The sequence below is a fragment of the Dysidea avara genome, chromosome 2 (genome assembly GCF_963678975.1).
Source record: "Dysidea avara chromosome 2, odDysAvar1.4, whole genome shotgun sequence".
Classification (NCBI taxonomy): Eukaryota; Metazoa; Porifera; class Demospongiae; order Dictyoceratida; family Dysideidae; genus Dysidea; species Dysidea avara.
Window position 1 is genome coordinate 42177231 of NC_089273.1, and position 13321 is coordinate 42190551.

A 13321-nucleotide genomic window follows, 5' to 3' on the forward strand; every position below is an offset into this window, starting at 1 on the left:
AGATTGTTACACATGTGTAAGTGGATTTTCACAAGAAAAGTAGTATTTCAGCCAACCTGATGATTTATGGTGACAGTAAAAGATGTCAAAAAGCAGACATGTCTGGTTTGGTTCCATCCAATATTCAGAGAAAGATGGTAACGTACTCTACTTTTATGGCTTTCCTATAGAAAATGTATGGTGAAATTTTTGATGGATTCTTTGGTGAAATTTTTGATGGAAGTTTTGATGAAAAAATGTTTAGTAGTATTACAAATACATAGTTCAAGAATTTGTGTAATGAGCGATATCTGTAATGACGTTTCTTGACGTTGCGATTTTGTTTCGTGTATTATCTATGACATCACAAAACAAAATGGCCACCATGGTTGTACAGGGATGTATTGGGTGAGATAGTGTTTCTCTATGATTGGTGTTAATAAATTCGAAACAGGGCGAATGTAAGGCATACAGCAATACAAAGAAGCCTACTTGTGTGTGAATTTAAAATTTTTGATCTGCTGTCCTAGTTGGAGTGCGTTTTGCACCTTCATGGTGCGTGTACTAATAGTGCAGGTACTTTACGGTGCGTTTGTGTATGCTTGTACCTTCATTATCTCGTGGTTCCACGTGTAAAAACTACAGACAACATTTATTTCGAATACTGTGTGCCAAAGTCTCTGAAGCCCCCCACACTATCACGCCCATATTGTCATTTATGACATTAAATTTTGTCATTGCGGTATTGTTCATTCCATCCTTGAGTTAGTAAATGTTTTTGAGGGCTTATCTCAACATAAAAAATATACGTAATATTATAGCATCAAGTGTTGATAACATAAAGGTGTACCGATATGGATTTTTGGCATGTACCGATATCCGATATTAATGCCACCAATAACCGATAGTCGATCCGATATTTGCATTATAATTTTAAACAACCAAAATATACGTTTATTTACCCTACCACAAAATGTGCATGTACTCCGCCTGTGGTGGTATAGAGCTTGGGTTTCTTTGTGCAATCCAGACAATTAGGTACCCACAAATATTTTTATGTATACTCCCATGAAGCCTTAAACAGACATTTCTGGATTACTCCACATTCAAATGGCTTGTGAGAACAAGTTTCCTTGGTTATCCTGTGACCCTTTTTTTAATTACAAGGTACTCTATAACTGCTTCATTTGTAAAGACTATGATAAGCTTTCCAGCAACAAACACTAGAATTGCATGTATTTGAATGGTTTCTTGTAGCGTAGCATTTGCTGCAAGGTGACCAATAAGCCACTGGCACTAGAAAGCCACATGGATAACGTAGAAAACCAATACATAATCTGTTTATGTACAAACTATTGCTACTGTATAAATATCAGTAGTGATATTAGTCCTCCTACTGTTCTGTACCGATACTGATATTGGTAAAAATTACCATATCGGTGGCCGATATTTAAGCCGATATGATTATCGGTACACCTGTAGATAACAGTGGAATATGTTATTGTGTGGATCATGCTTACATGCATAGGGATAATATTTTCATATTGCAATACAGTAGCTGTGGTTTGGTGTGATAATGTCATATTTTGATAGGAAATTTTATCAGAAGAAGAGTAAAGAGCAGAGTTGTGTAAAGTGAGAGATGTCATCAGACAGGAGTTTGGTGGATTATGTTCATGTTGTGAAGGCATTTAAAACACTATGGATCCTCATTTTCTTCAGAACTACCTACGCTTTACTATTAAACTGCAAGTGAGTGTGAATGTGTTTAAATATTCTACTGACTGGCTAACTACACAAATCATGCTTCAGACCAGTATAATTTGATAATGGGTCAAGTTATGTGTTTGATTTTGTCACTGTTACACGTTGTGTTAGACCAACAAGTGCCTTTAAACATACTGTAAAATGTATGCATAGTCTATGCATTTACTTTTGTCTTCCTTTGTGTCTCATGGTTTTTTTTTGACAATGCAAAGTGTCAATTCGTGTTAGTTTGTTATGGCATTACCTATAGTTTCCATGTTGCATTTATGACAGAAACCATCATTATCTTCCATAGTGACTGAGTTAATTGCAGGGGTGCTTCTTGAACTGTCCTTTATTTGTAACTTTGTGTAATGAGCCAAATACAGTTGAAAACAAAGTGTAATGGCCACTTCACCTTTCAGTAACTATTTGTAGTAAACAAAGCGTAATGGCCACTCTGTAATTGATGCGCTGGGTTGCATCTTCAGATGCAAAATTTATTTTACGATATGTCTGGTACTATTCTTTCTTTAGATGTGCTACGTATGTGTGCGTTCATTGGTTGAAATTTTATGAACAAGCACAAACAAAAAATTTTGAATTTTGAAATTTTTTGTAATGAAGCAAGATCTGCAGATATACTAGTGGACATTTAATTCATGGCTATAGACCAAATTAGGGATCAAATTTATGATATCGTGTGGGTGTCCTCCCTTGTTTCATTATGCATTTGTAAAACTTTTATTCAGATAATATGTGACCGGATCTGCGAAAACAGAACATAGTTGCATTTTTTCGAATTCCTGTTTATATAATCTACTTACCCACTGACAAAGCTTCAGCTTCATTTGCTAATAACTTTGGGAGTTATAGCCCTACAAAGTAGCAACAACAGAAAAATTGATTTGTACATCAAGTATGTATAAGGAAAATAAATTACAGGCGCTTACAAAACTGTTGTAACTTACCAATGGATAGAGGTACAGGGCTAAAACTTTCACCATTGTGTTCGCCACGAACAGGGAAATCTATTACTGAGTAAGTTTTCCCTTTTCTGACCCTTCTTCACTGCATACAAAAGCTAAATTCATGAAGAAAAATCAATCGCATACGATCGCTTCGACATGACATAAACAAACGCTCATAACATACGTATCCTTGGGTCTACTACAACAAAACAATGATTTCCAACTCCTCTTGAGCAGGCGAATAAGATGATATCCAGGTTTTTATTGTTAGTCCCTTCCTTCACTAAGAAAGAGGGGTTAAATTTTTTATTTGAAATTTTCAATGATACGCAAGTATTTCCCCCAATGTATTCAATGCTTTATACTGTAAATTTAGGCTCGTGCGATTATGTCCCTTTTTCGCAGATCCGGTCGCATATTATTGTTGTAATTACAGGAAACACTCAAGTCGGTGTTAAGGAGATATTTAGTTTGACAAGTGTTTCATCTTGAAGTTAAAGGAGACGCTTGAAGCTAAAGCAATAGACTTCAAAATGAGTAAACTGCTTCAACTATCAGGATCCATGTAGAACGAAAAACTGAATTACTGTACGATGCTTCTTTCCTTAAGCTTGGCCCTTGCCTTTATCATTCTTTGTCTACTTACTGCTAGGTTCAGGCTTTGTTCGTCTGTTCTTCTTAAACTTCTTTATTGAATATTGCAGCTTCTTCTACCATGTGCAACATACATATTTATGCATGTTGAGAAAAATTATGCTAAATTACAGAAGTTCTTCTATTAAAACAAGCTTCTTCTCATGTATACATGCAGGTACACACCAGAACAGTAAGGATTTAGTGTTATAGGTCAAACTTGAAATATGACCTTCCAAAAATTAATAAAGTACTAATATCAAGTAAAGTCAATGTAATAACACTGTTTTGTACTTAGCTGCAATATATACTAGCTTCCATAATAATGCATTGTGGGTTTCAGTTTTTTTATTTACACAAGAAATATCAAAGTGTCATTTAACACTGTGTTGGCTATAAGCTACTACATCATTATGCTAATCTAATAAACACAATTTTTTCAACAATGTGCAAAGATCTGCTTGTTGAACCAAAGATATCTGTAAGACGGGTACTGTATTTACTCCATTTGTGCCATATCCTCAAATAGTACTGCAGTTGCTCTACTATTGTAATTGTTTCATCCTTGTTTTTGAAAATAATTTTATTTTAATTGTACCACACCCTCGAATAGTACCACACTATACTTTTGTAAATACTCATTACAAGTGCTCACATACTTATAGCATTCATCTCCATCAAAGACGTAGTCCTGGTTAACTTAAACTGCTGTCACATAATCAAAATTCCAGATATTAGTTAGTAAACTGACCACGTAACATTAGGCGTGACATCATTGTGCTACAAGGACTTGAAAGGTCTAGAAGTAAGTAGCAAAGTGTTGTGACTATAATGTGTTGTATAGAATAGCTATAGTAGTGGCAGGTTTAAAACATTAGTAGTGCATCCTTGAATAATACAGCAGTGGGGCACTGTTCGAAGGATTTTATCTTTAGTTTTGGTCAAGAAAATAACAGAATCCCTGTGGCATAAATCGAGTAAATAGTCCCTGGAGTTTTATGTTGAAACTGCCTGTTTGCAGGTCAGTAATATTATTACTATACATTGCAACACATTCTGTATTGTAGGTTTCAGTTTTGTAATTCACAAAAGTGTCGAGCACAATGCTACATACTGCACAAGTTTTGTAATTTAGAATTTTTATTTTTATTTTTTTTACAGCTACTGTATGTACGTATGTATATTTGTTTGTCTTTCCGCACCCACGTGAGCAAAGTGGCTTATGCTAAAAGTGAGAAATGAAGACTACACAAAACCAACATAAACCTTTCCGGTAGATAAGCGTTTACTCTGAGGTGGATTATTTATGCCAGCGTGAAGCGAGTTCCTAAAGACGTTATGAATGCCTTTCACAATGGGCTATATGGGAGTAATACAACTGAACAACAGTGTATCTGGCTTCGTAGGCTACAAGAAATGATGTTCCTTCGAAGAGAAAGGGAGCGTGTCCTGTATTTACATGAATGAAATTGAAGGGCAGCCCTGAGGCTTTCCCTGAACAATTTACGTGAGAAAACATGATAGAAACACTATAAAGAGTTGAAAAGATACTTGATACTTGGTAGTTTAAAGTGGTTTGTTAGAGTTTAATACGCTTCCTTAATAGTGCATAGCAACCTAATTACTGAATTACAATATAATTCATGAATGATGAAATACGCTTAACTACCGTATTTACAAATTGGCAGAATTAATACATAAATATACATGGTTGATTAATTACCTGATTAGTATTAACTGCATGGGTGCCTGGTTTTTGGAAGTAGCATAACATCAACTTGCTTTACAAGATTCAAAGGAAGCGACTGCTCTATTAGAAAATCTCTGATTTTTACCTGGTTTTATGCAGAGTCAGAAAGTTTTGTTGCCACAACATCAAGTAAACCATGATTAATCTCAGTTAAGGAAAGAATTATTTGCTATTCTATCAAGACACACGATAGTGTGTCGTGCGGCCCAAGAGGATGTCGCGCCACACCGTGGGTATATTGACAGGAAGAAAGGAAATGTAATTTTCACACCTTTGTATCTCGGTGATACCTTATCCGATTGGAACTAAATTTGCTGCAGAGTTGCCTGCCAGCTAGGGGAGTCCACATTCCAAATTTGAAAGAAATCGCTCAAGCCATTTCCGAGTTACGAGCAGCCAAAGTTTCTTTTTTTTTTCTTTCTTCATTTTTTATTCTTTGTGTTTTCGCACACTTGCAAAAATTGCTATAAAACACAAACGCGTGCTCTGATCGCCTTGAAATTTGGCACACAAAAAGGCAGTCCAAAGGCGAATCCTAGTATCAAATTTGGTGCAAATCTGATGAACAGTTAAGGATTTATGACCAATTATTTACATAAAACAAGATTGATTTGTTGTCATGCCTACAGGGTAAACCGCTTCATGGAATGAGTTAAAAATCGTTTTGTGGATAGATCAACCATTGTAGGAGTACCTTTTGGTGGTTTGAAAGCAATCGAAATAAAGATCATGGAGATATGACACAAAACCGAAGGTGTGTAACAATAGACGCTTTGCTAAACCACGCCCGCTTTTTAAAAACTATGGTAACCGACCGGCCGCCATTTTCATTGGGGCCTGTACGAATTATTGCGATTACGCAGCATTGAAATTCGATGTTGACAGCACCTCAAGCAGAGCAGAATTGTTGAACAACAGACTATGGGAGTGTTCAGAGCTTTAAAATTAGTGTTTCTAATTAGATGCAGCTGGTTATCAGGGTTGAACAGGGTGCAAAACACGACTGCTGGTCAGCACAAGCCGATAGTGCTGGTATATACTGTGTTCTCAGCTGCTGCAGACATCACTGAAGAATAGTTAGATGGTATCCTCAGTAGGTGAATGAATACATAAAAGCACTTACTGCTCTGCAAGGAGTGTGAATTTTTAACTGCAGAAATGAGAGAACTATTGCCATGCAAGCAATGTGGCTCACCAAGACCTCAGTTCCTCATACCTGAACTGAAAAGACGGTATCCTCAGTAGGTGAATGAATACATAAAAGCACTGCTCTGCAAGGTGTGTGGCATACACATTGTGTATTTTTCAATGCAGAAACGAGAACTCATTGCCATGTAAGCAATGTGGCTCACCAAGACCTCTGTTCCACATACCGGTATATGCATACATCTTTTGAACAAAAAAATCAAATTAATTCTGAAAAATTTATGTATAATTATGCATAATGTTGCATACAGTTCAGGTTATCAGCTTGTAAGCTGTTTGAAAACAGTATCTGGGGATCTACAAAGATACGTGTCAGCAGCACTGACAAGCAATGATATTGCAAACAACAGCACCATCCAATATGCCATCCTCATTTCATGTAGCTGCTGTGGCTGTGGAATTATCAATTGTTTCTATAACACATAAAGTAGTTAGTCATTCACTCCTTTTCATATACTGTGTGTAACATAGCTAGTACTCTTGTGAGTGTACAGAGATAGCCATATGCATAATGATGACACCACTAAAACTGATGACGAGCATAGAAATTGTGTAAAAATCATATCCTCAAGTACTAGTGTCTACTGATGTACCATGCACACTACGTCTTGTCTCTGTCATACTTGATACACCATGCTATCTTCAGATAAGTGAGAACAAGAGGGGTATGTACACTCACCACACTATACACTAACAGCTTTACACTTCATTGGAATATATAACTCGAAGATGTAGCTTTTCCTCTTTTCTGGATAGTCTCTTAATGTCGAACTTAATGTATTGTGCTCCTGGCTTTTAATATTTCCAGCAAGTACAACAGAGTAATCATCCCAAAATTCTCACAGTAGCTGGCTAGTACCAGTGGCGAGGGTAAGTCATGGTCCAGTGTGACCGACTGGGGGGGAGGGGGGACTCAGTGGCTTGAATCTACACATTGAATACCAGAAGACAGTATTTGTGGGTTGTATATTACACTCACAGTAATTTTCACTACTTCTGTCTGATAACAAAGTTGCGGAGAGTGAAACGGCTTTCTTCCGCACAACGGTCAGGTTTTCAATTCTCTAAAACCAGCGGATGGGTGTCGATTTCCAGGCTCAATTAGCACCATTTCCCAAAAACACACTTCTCCTTTTCCAAAAGGAACTAAACAGCGGTGCTGCGAAGCAGTAAGAAGGAATATGCCATACGCCGCTATGTACACTGGCCCCAATGAAAATGGCGGCGGCTCGGTTACTATGGTTTTTAAAAGGAAGGTGTGGTTTTGCAAAGCGTCTATTGCGCGATCGAGATTCTTGAATAAAAATACTAATAATTTTCATGCCTACCAGGCAAACTGCTTAGAGCAGTGAGCTGAAAATAGGTATGTAGCTGGAATAGTCATCATAGAAAGTCATTGCAGTAGTACAGAACAATCGGATTACAAACCACTGAGTTATGATTCCAAAGCCAACTCCATGTAACAAATGCAAGATCGAGATACTCTAATAGAACAGTCACCCTAATAGAGCGTTCAGCTAGTTCATGACTTACTCCATTACAGATTTCTATTACATTGCAAGTTATGCTGTAGGGAGTTCAGCAGCAACCAGTTAATATTGTAGACAGTTCAGCTACAAGCAAGTCACCCTGTAGACAGTTCAGCTACAAATATATCGTTGTATAATTATTACAAGTCACACTGAAGACAGTTCAACTATCAACAAGTCATGCACCCTGTAGAGAGTTCAGCTACAAACAATTCACCCTGTAGAGAATTCTGCTACAAACAAGTCTTCATGCAGAGAGTTTAACAACCAAAATCCACCCTGTAAAGAGTTCAGCTTTACTAATTATAACAAGTTGCTCTTTAGAGAGATCAGCTAGAAACAAGAGTGAGCTCCGCTAGAAAACGTCACCTTGTAGAGAGTTCAGCTACAAACAAATCACACTGTAGAGAGATCAGCTAGAAAAAACCACCTTGTAGAGGGTTCAGTTGTGCACTGATTACCCTGTAGAGAGTTCAGCTAGAAACAAATCACCCTGTAGAGAGTTCAGCTCTTGGCTGTGGATGAGACTATACATTACACTCAATATTGAGCAGCTGTTGTCCAACTTGTCTTGCTACATGTGTCCGGACTCTGGTCTCTTAGTCACTGTTGTCACATTAGCATCCTAATGCAGTGTTTATGAATATACACACACCAAATGGTATGATACTGAGCTAGCTACCTGTCACAAGACAACTGAAGACATGGAACTCTGACAAGCATGTAATTATAAGTTAAAATAGTTAGTGGTAGAGGTGCACTGATATGGAAATTTTCCAATATATCGATAACTGATATATTAGCTAAAAATTACCGATTCCGATATCAATACCGATACCTGAAAATAAAAGGTTTCCGGTATGGACACTACAATACATGTTTAAAAATGTGGCAAAAAGCTTTAAAAAGGTGGTCACTAAAAACCTATGTAAAGAAAAAAACAAAATTGTGAAAAGGTGATATAAAAAGGTGTGCAAAAAGGGAAAAAAAATGTGACCAATTCAGGATTTGAACCTTGGACATCATCAAAGGCTCTACAACTTCAGCCTCACGCTTTAACCATTGTGCTTCCAAGTCAACTATAGCATGTATTGGACAATTATAGCACTAATGTGTAATATCTGCTCATATCTGCTAAAAAGTCAACTTTTCACCGATACCGATATTGCGATATTGGTACCGATACCGATATTGATATCGGTGCACCTCTAGTTAGTGGTTGTGCATTTATTATTTCAGCCAAGGCCGTACACAATAAGAAGAATCACATGCAGATTTTCCATGGGTGCATGGACTACAACATTGGTTCACTGGTTATAAATGAAAATATAGTTTGTGCAGCTAGAGTTTGTTGTTCACATGAGTATTGTATCCATTGGGTATACCAAAGTGAAGAAATCTAAGTTGTGGGCAGTATATGAATGCATATGGCTTCCCACAAACAATATGTGGCATCCACAAATAAATTGTTTCACACACCACTTCATACAGTTAGCCTATAGAGTAGCTAATCTGCATACACACACATCATTCACAACAACAAAGTCAGGTACTGTGTAGCTGCAATGTCTATTGTAAACCATGGGTTATCAACATGTTGTTTACACAATGTGGTCAGACAATTATGGCACTCATGCATAGTTTTAATTTTAATTAACACTAATACTGACTCCACCCAACTTTAGGCATTACGTGGAAAGGAAATATGGTTTATAGAAACTATATTCATAACAATGAATAGTCTCTGGTATCAGCGCTATCACTTCGTTATGTCTCTGAGAGAGTGCTTGTATGGTTGCTCGTAGCAAATCGTGATCGTGCGCTTATAGGAAGAAGTAGACCATACTCACCACGCAGAGACACTATGCGTGATCTAAGTCTAAGAGGTGCTGTTGAGTACTTGATTTACAATGCAACAAACCCAAAGAGAATGGAATCTTGTAATTTTATTGTTATGTGGCTTCTTTATAGTATACGGAGCTGCTGCCAATAGTGTAATGGCGAAGAGAACTTAGAAAATTTTCGAGGTGTAGGGTGATTGGTGATCTGTGGAATACAGGCTTATTAATAGCATGGCTATATAGTTTTTAGCGCGAAAAAGTGGATAACTTTTGCTATACATGAGTGAAACGAAATAATGTGAATAATAATAATAATATGAACAAAACGGCAAATTTCAGTTTTGTCCCAAATACACATACTGTTTCCTTTTCACTTGATACTTACTAGTGGACCAATACCAATTGCAAATAGCCACCAGAGGGTGGTTTTAAATTGGAAGATGCTTTCCAAGGTGGTTTTTAGGCGTGCGTTGTATTAGAGTTTTTGCAAATAACATGGGCAATCCCTATTATGAACCCACTATTTGTGGTTCATGATAATTTGTACATTTACTGATAAAATCAGAATTAGTTAAAGTATTTAAAATCTTTATCTTTTTCTTCTTCCTGTGGTAAAGAAAAAAAGATAGGTTAAAAAAGTCCCAAAGCTGGCCATAGGCCGGCTTTGGGGTATACAAATACAAAAAGAAGTGAAATCTAATCCAAAACAGCCAAGCTATAAAAAAAGAGTGCAGCCCTCAAAAAGGCCATGGTGAAAAAAGATGTGAAATCCAAGGTGGTGGCCAAGAAATGGCTGTGATGGTGGGTTAATGGTAAAAATTTTAATAACGACAATTCAAGTGAATTTTGTGCCAAGACCAAGCTTTTCTCACCATAGCCTTTTTGAGGGCCGCACTCTTTTTTTACAGCTTGGCTGTTTTGGATTAGATAGTGTATAACAGGGATCACAAGAGATGTTTGTATTTACGAACCATATTATTTATTAACCAAAAAATTGACTAGATACCAGTCCCTTAACACTTGCTGAATATCCTGACGTTAAGCCCAAAGGTATCACCAGTATGACCTGAAAAACTCTTCCAATAAATTTGTACAAATTTTTTGGTCTACGGACTGACTAAATAACCGACCAACGAGTATACTGTAACTTGATAACACTCAGTTAATGCTGTATAGGCTTGTTTTACTCAGCTACATACTGTAGATCTTTCCTGTGTCATTTGCATACTTTCGAAGGTGCAGTGCATTTGTATATAATATCATGATAAATGGTAATTTTTAAATTAGGCGTATGCCCAAAGCTGTCCTTTAGCTGGCTGTGGATGCACGCCTGGTTTCTAGGGCTGAGCGATACTGCCATTTTAGTATCACGATCGATACTAAAGCCACTATTCACAATACTGAATAGTTCACGATACTTACAAATAAGTCAATCATAGCTGGTGCTACATAGTATATTGCTCAGCATTCCTGCAGGAAGTCCTTATAGGTGATAGCAAACTAGCCACTATCATCCTTGTTTACAGTAACAGTTATTGTAACACATGCTTTGAGGTTGTTATGGTGTTCACACCTCTCTGCAGGGGAAACCAGATGGGTGGACTTTCATTTACAAGGATTCTTAGCCAAGTACTGCATAACAAATGGATTTTTTAATGACTGTAATGTACAGGCATGGTATCACGATAGTTAATAACAAAATATCGCGATATCGATACTTTCAAAATATCGCAATATATCGCTAAAACGGTAGTATCGCTCAGCCCTACTGGTTTCCTGAAATTAATTTGGTAAAACCTGTGTGTCTATGTCTGTTCAACATCCATGTGAGTAAAAAAAGCTTCGACCTACAAAAAATAAACCTTCATTCAGGATGGTGTCACCTGTAGTTAATGTTTTCATCTGAACCCATGCCCCAGCTATCTATTATTGACTTGAAAGTGAAGCGGCCATTACACTTCGCTTTCAGCTATGTTCCACCCATTACACAGCACTACAAATGAAGAACAGAAGGAAGTGCTTCTGCAGTCAATCCAGTCACCACGGAAAACACGGATGGTTTCAATTTACAAACTGGGGAAGCCATGCATCATGCTAGCGTGAATCGACACCTTGGGCAATCGGCAAAAAGAAATGGGACACAAAGGAAGACAAAGGTAAGTCTATGATGTGTGCATTTGATGTACTGTGGTATACCAAAAGGTACATCTAAGGATGAAGTGATGTCAAACAGTGAAAAATCAAGCCTGTAGCCTTGTCTGAAGGCATCAGGCAGACGGGTGGATAGGCAGAATAATTTTTCAAAAATTGTAGCTAAGCATTTAGGGTTGTACTGAAGGCATTTTTTTTGGGCTTGGTTATACGTATCTAACCTATACTACCAAGGCACCTGGATATTGTGAAGCTGGTTTTTGGCTCCATGATCCCTACTAGTGTGCTGTATGATGAACATTCTTCTCTCCAAATTAGTTTTGAGTCTAAAATGTGAACTGCAAAAACATCTCTTGGAAAACTGGATTACAGCAGCTACATGGTTTTATGGAAAGTTTTTATTTATAAAAATGAAACCCACAATCAAAAATTTTAGATACAGTATATACTTCTATAAATATAATGCAGTGTTCAGAATGTGTGATTGATTGTGAGGTGTTTTTTGTACTGTTCTTTGTTACTTTTTGGAAAAAGTCATACAATTAATTAGATACCCAGCTTCTGCTACATTAACAGATCCTATTATGTAATAGCTATGTAATAGCTGTGTACGCCCAGACCCTGAAGGTGTGGCTGTACGTACAAGGCAAATCATGAGGGCATGTGATACAGCTTATACGTACTATGCCAATTGCAGGCTAAGAGTCTGCAGGTGATTAACCACACAAACCAATACAAAACCAACCACTGAATTTATTACATAGAACAACTTGTAAATTATGGGTCAGCATTAGTGACTATGTTAACATGAATGGGCAAATTTTTAGGGTATCACGGTAAAGTTCAATTGAGCGATTTTGCAAGTGTTTTAAACCTACTGTATTGTTATGCAGCTGTTTACAACATTTAATAGAGGTAAGCTTTGCTGTGGAGTGGTAACCAAAAGTGGGCGTGGTCCATATTCAAAAATGCAGTCGCTTTGTGAATATGCTATAGGAATAGTTCTCACCTTACACCAACGTTTCTCAATTTAGAATGGCAACAGTGACAAAGTGCTTCTGTCTGAGTGATGTACATAGGATGCAAAATTAGATGCATGGCTTTTATCATGTGACCAATAATAAATTCCCACTATCGATTTAGGCTTGAGTTTTTATATATAGAAACTAGCGGTACTGCTCCCACATCAAGGCCCAGAGCCAGCCATTTAAATTTAAATGTACCATAGCCAGCCAGGATTTATAAGATATGTACCCTGTGGCTTCATGGTACATTGATACAGTGGAACCTCTATATAGTGGACACCCACGGACCAAGCTTAAGTGTCCTTTATATGGAGGTGTCCTTTGTAAGGAAGTTGAAATATTTTATGCATATAATATCACACACAGTATAATTATAATGTTTGAAGATTGATTACACTATAACAACAGTTCACACCTGTACATAGTCAGTCACTAAGCTGTTCTTCGCTCTGCTTTGAAAAATAACTATCTAAAGTTGTTTGCTTACTAA

At 37.1% G+C, this 13321-nt stretch overlaps 1 long non-coding RNA gene across 4 annotated transcripts in view; it reads left to right on the plus strand.

Moving 5' to 3' along the window:
• LOC136247381 (uncharacterized) overlaps positions 1-13321 on the plus strand; it is a 93771-nt gene that overhangs the window by 63069 nt on the left and 17381 nt on the right. For all 4 annotated transcript variants that reach the window (XR_010697459.1, XR_010697461.1, XR_010697460.1 and 1 more), the window contains one exon: positions 1573-1731. This is a non-coding gene — a long non-coding RNA (uncharacterized lncRNA). The remainder of the gene's footprint in view (positions 1-1572; positions 1732-13321) is intronic.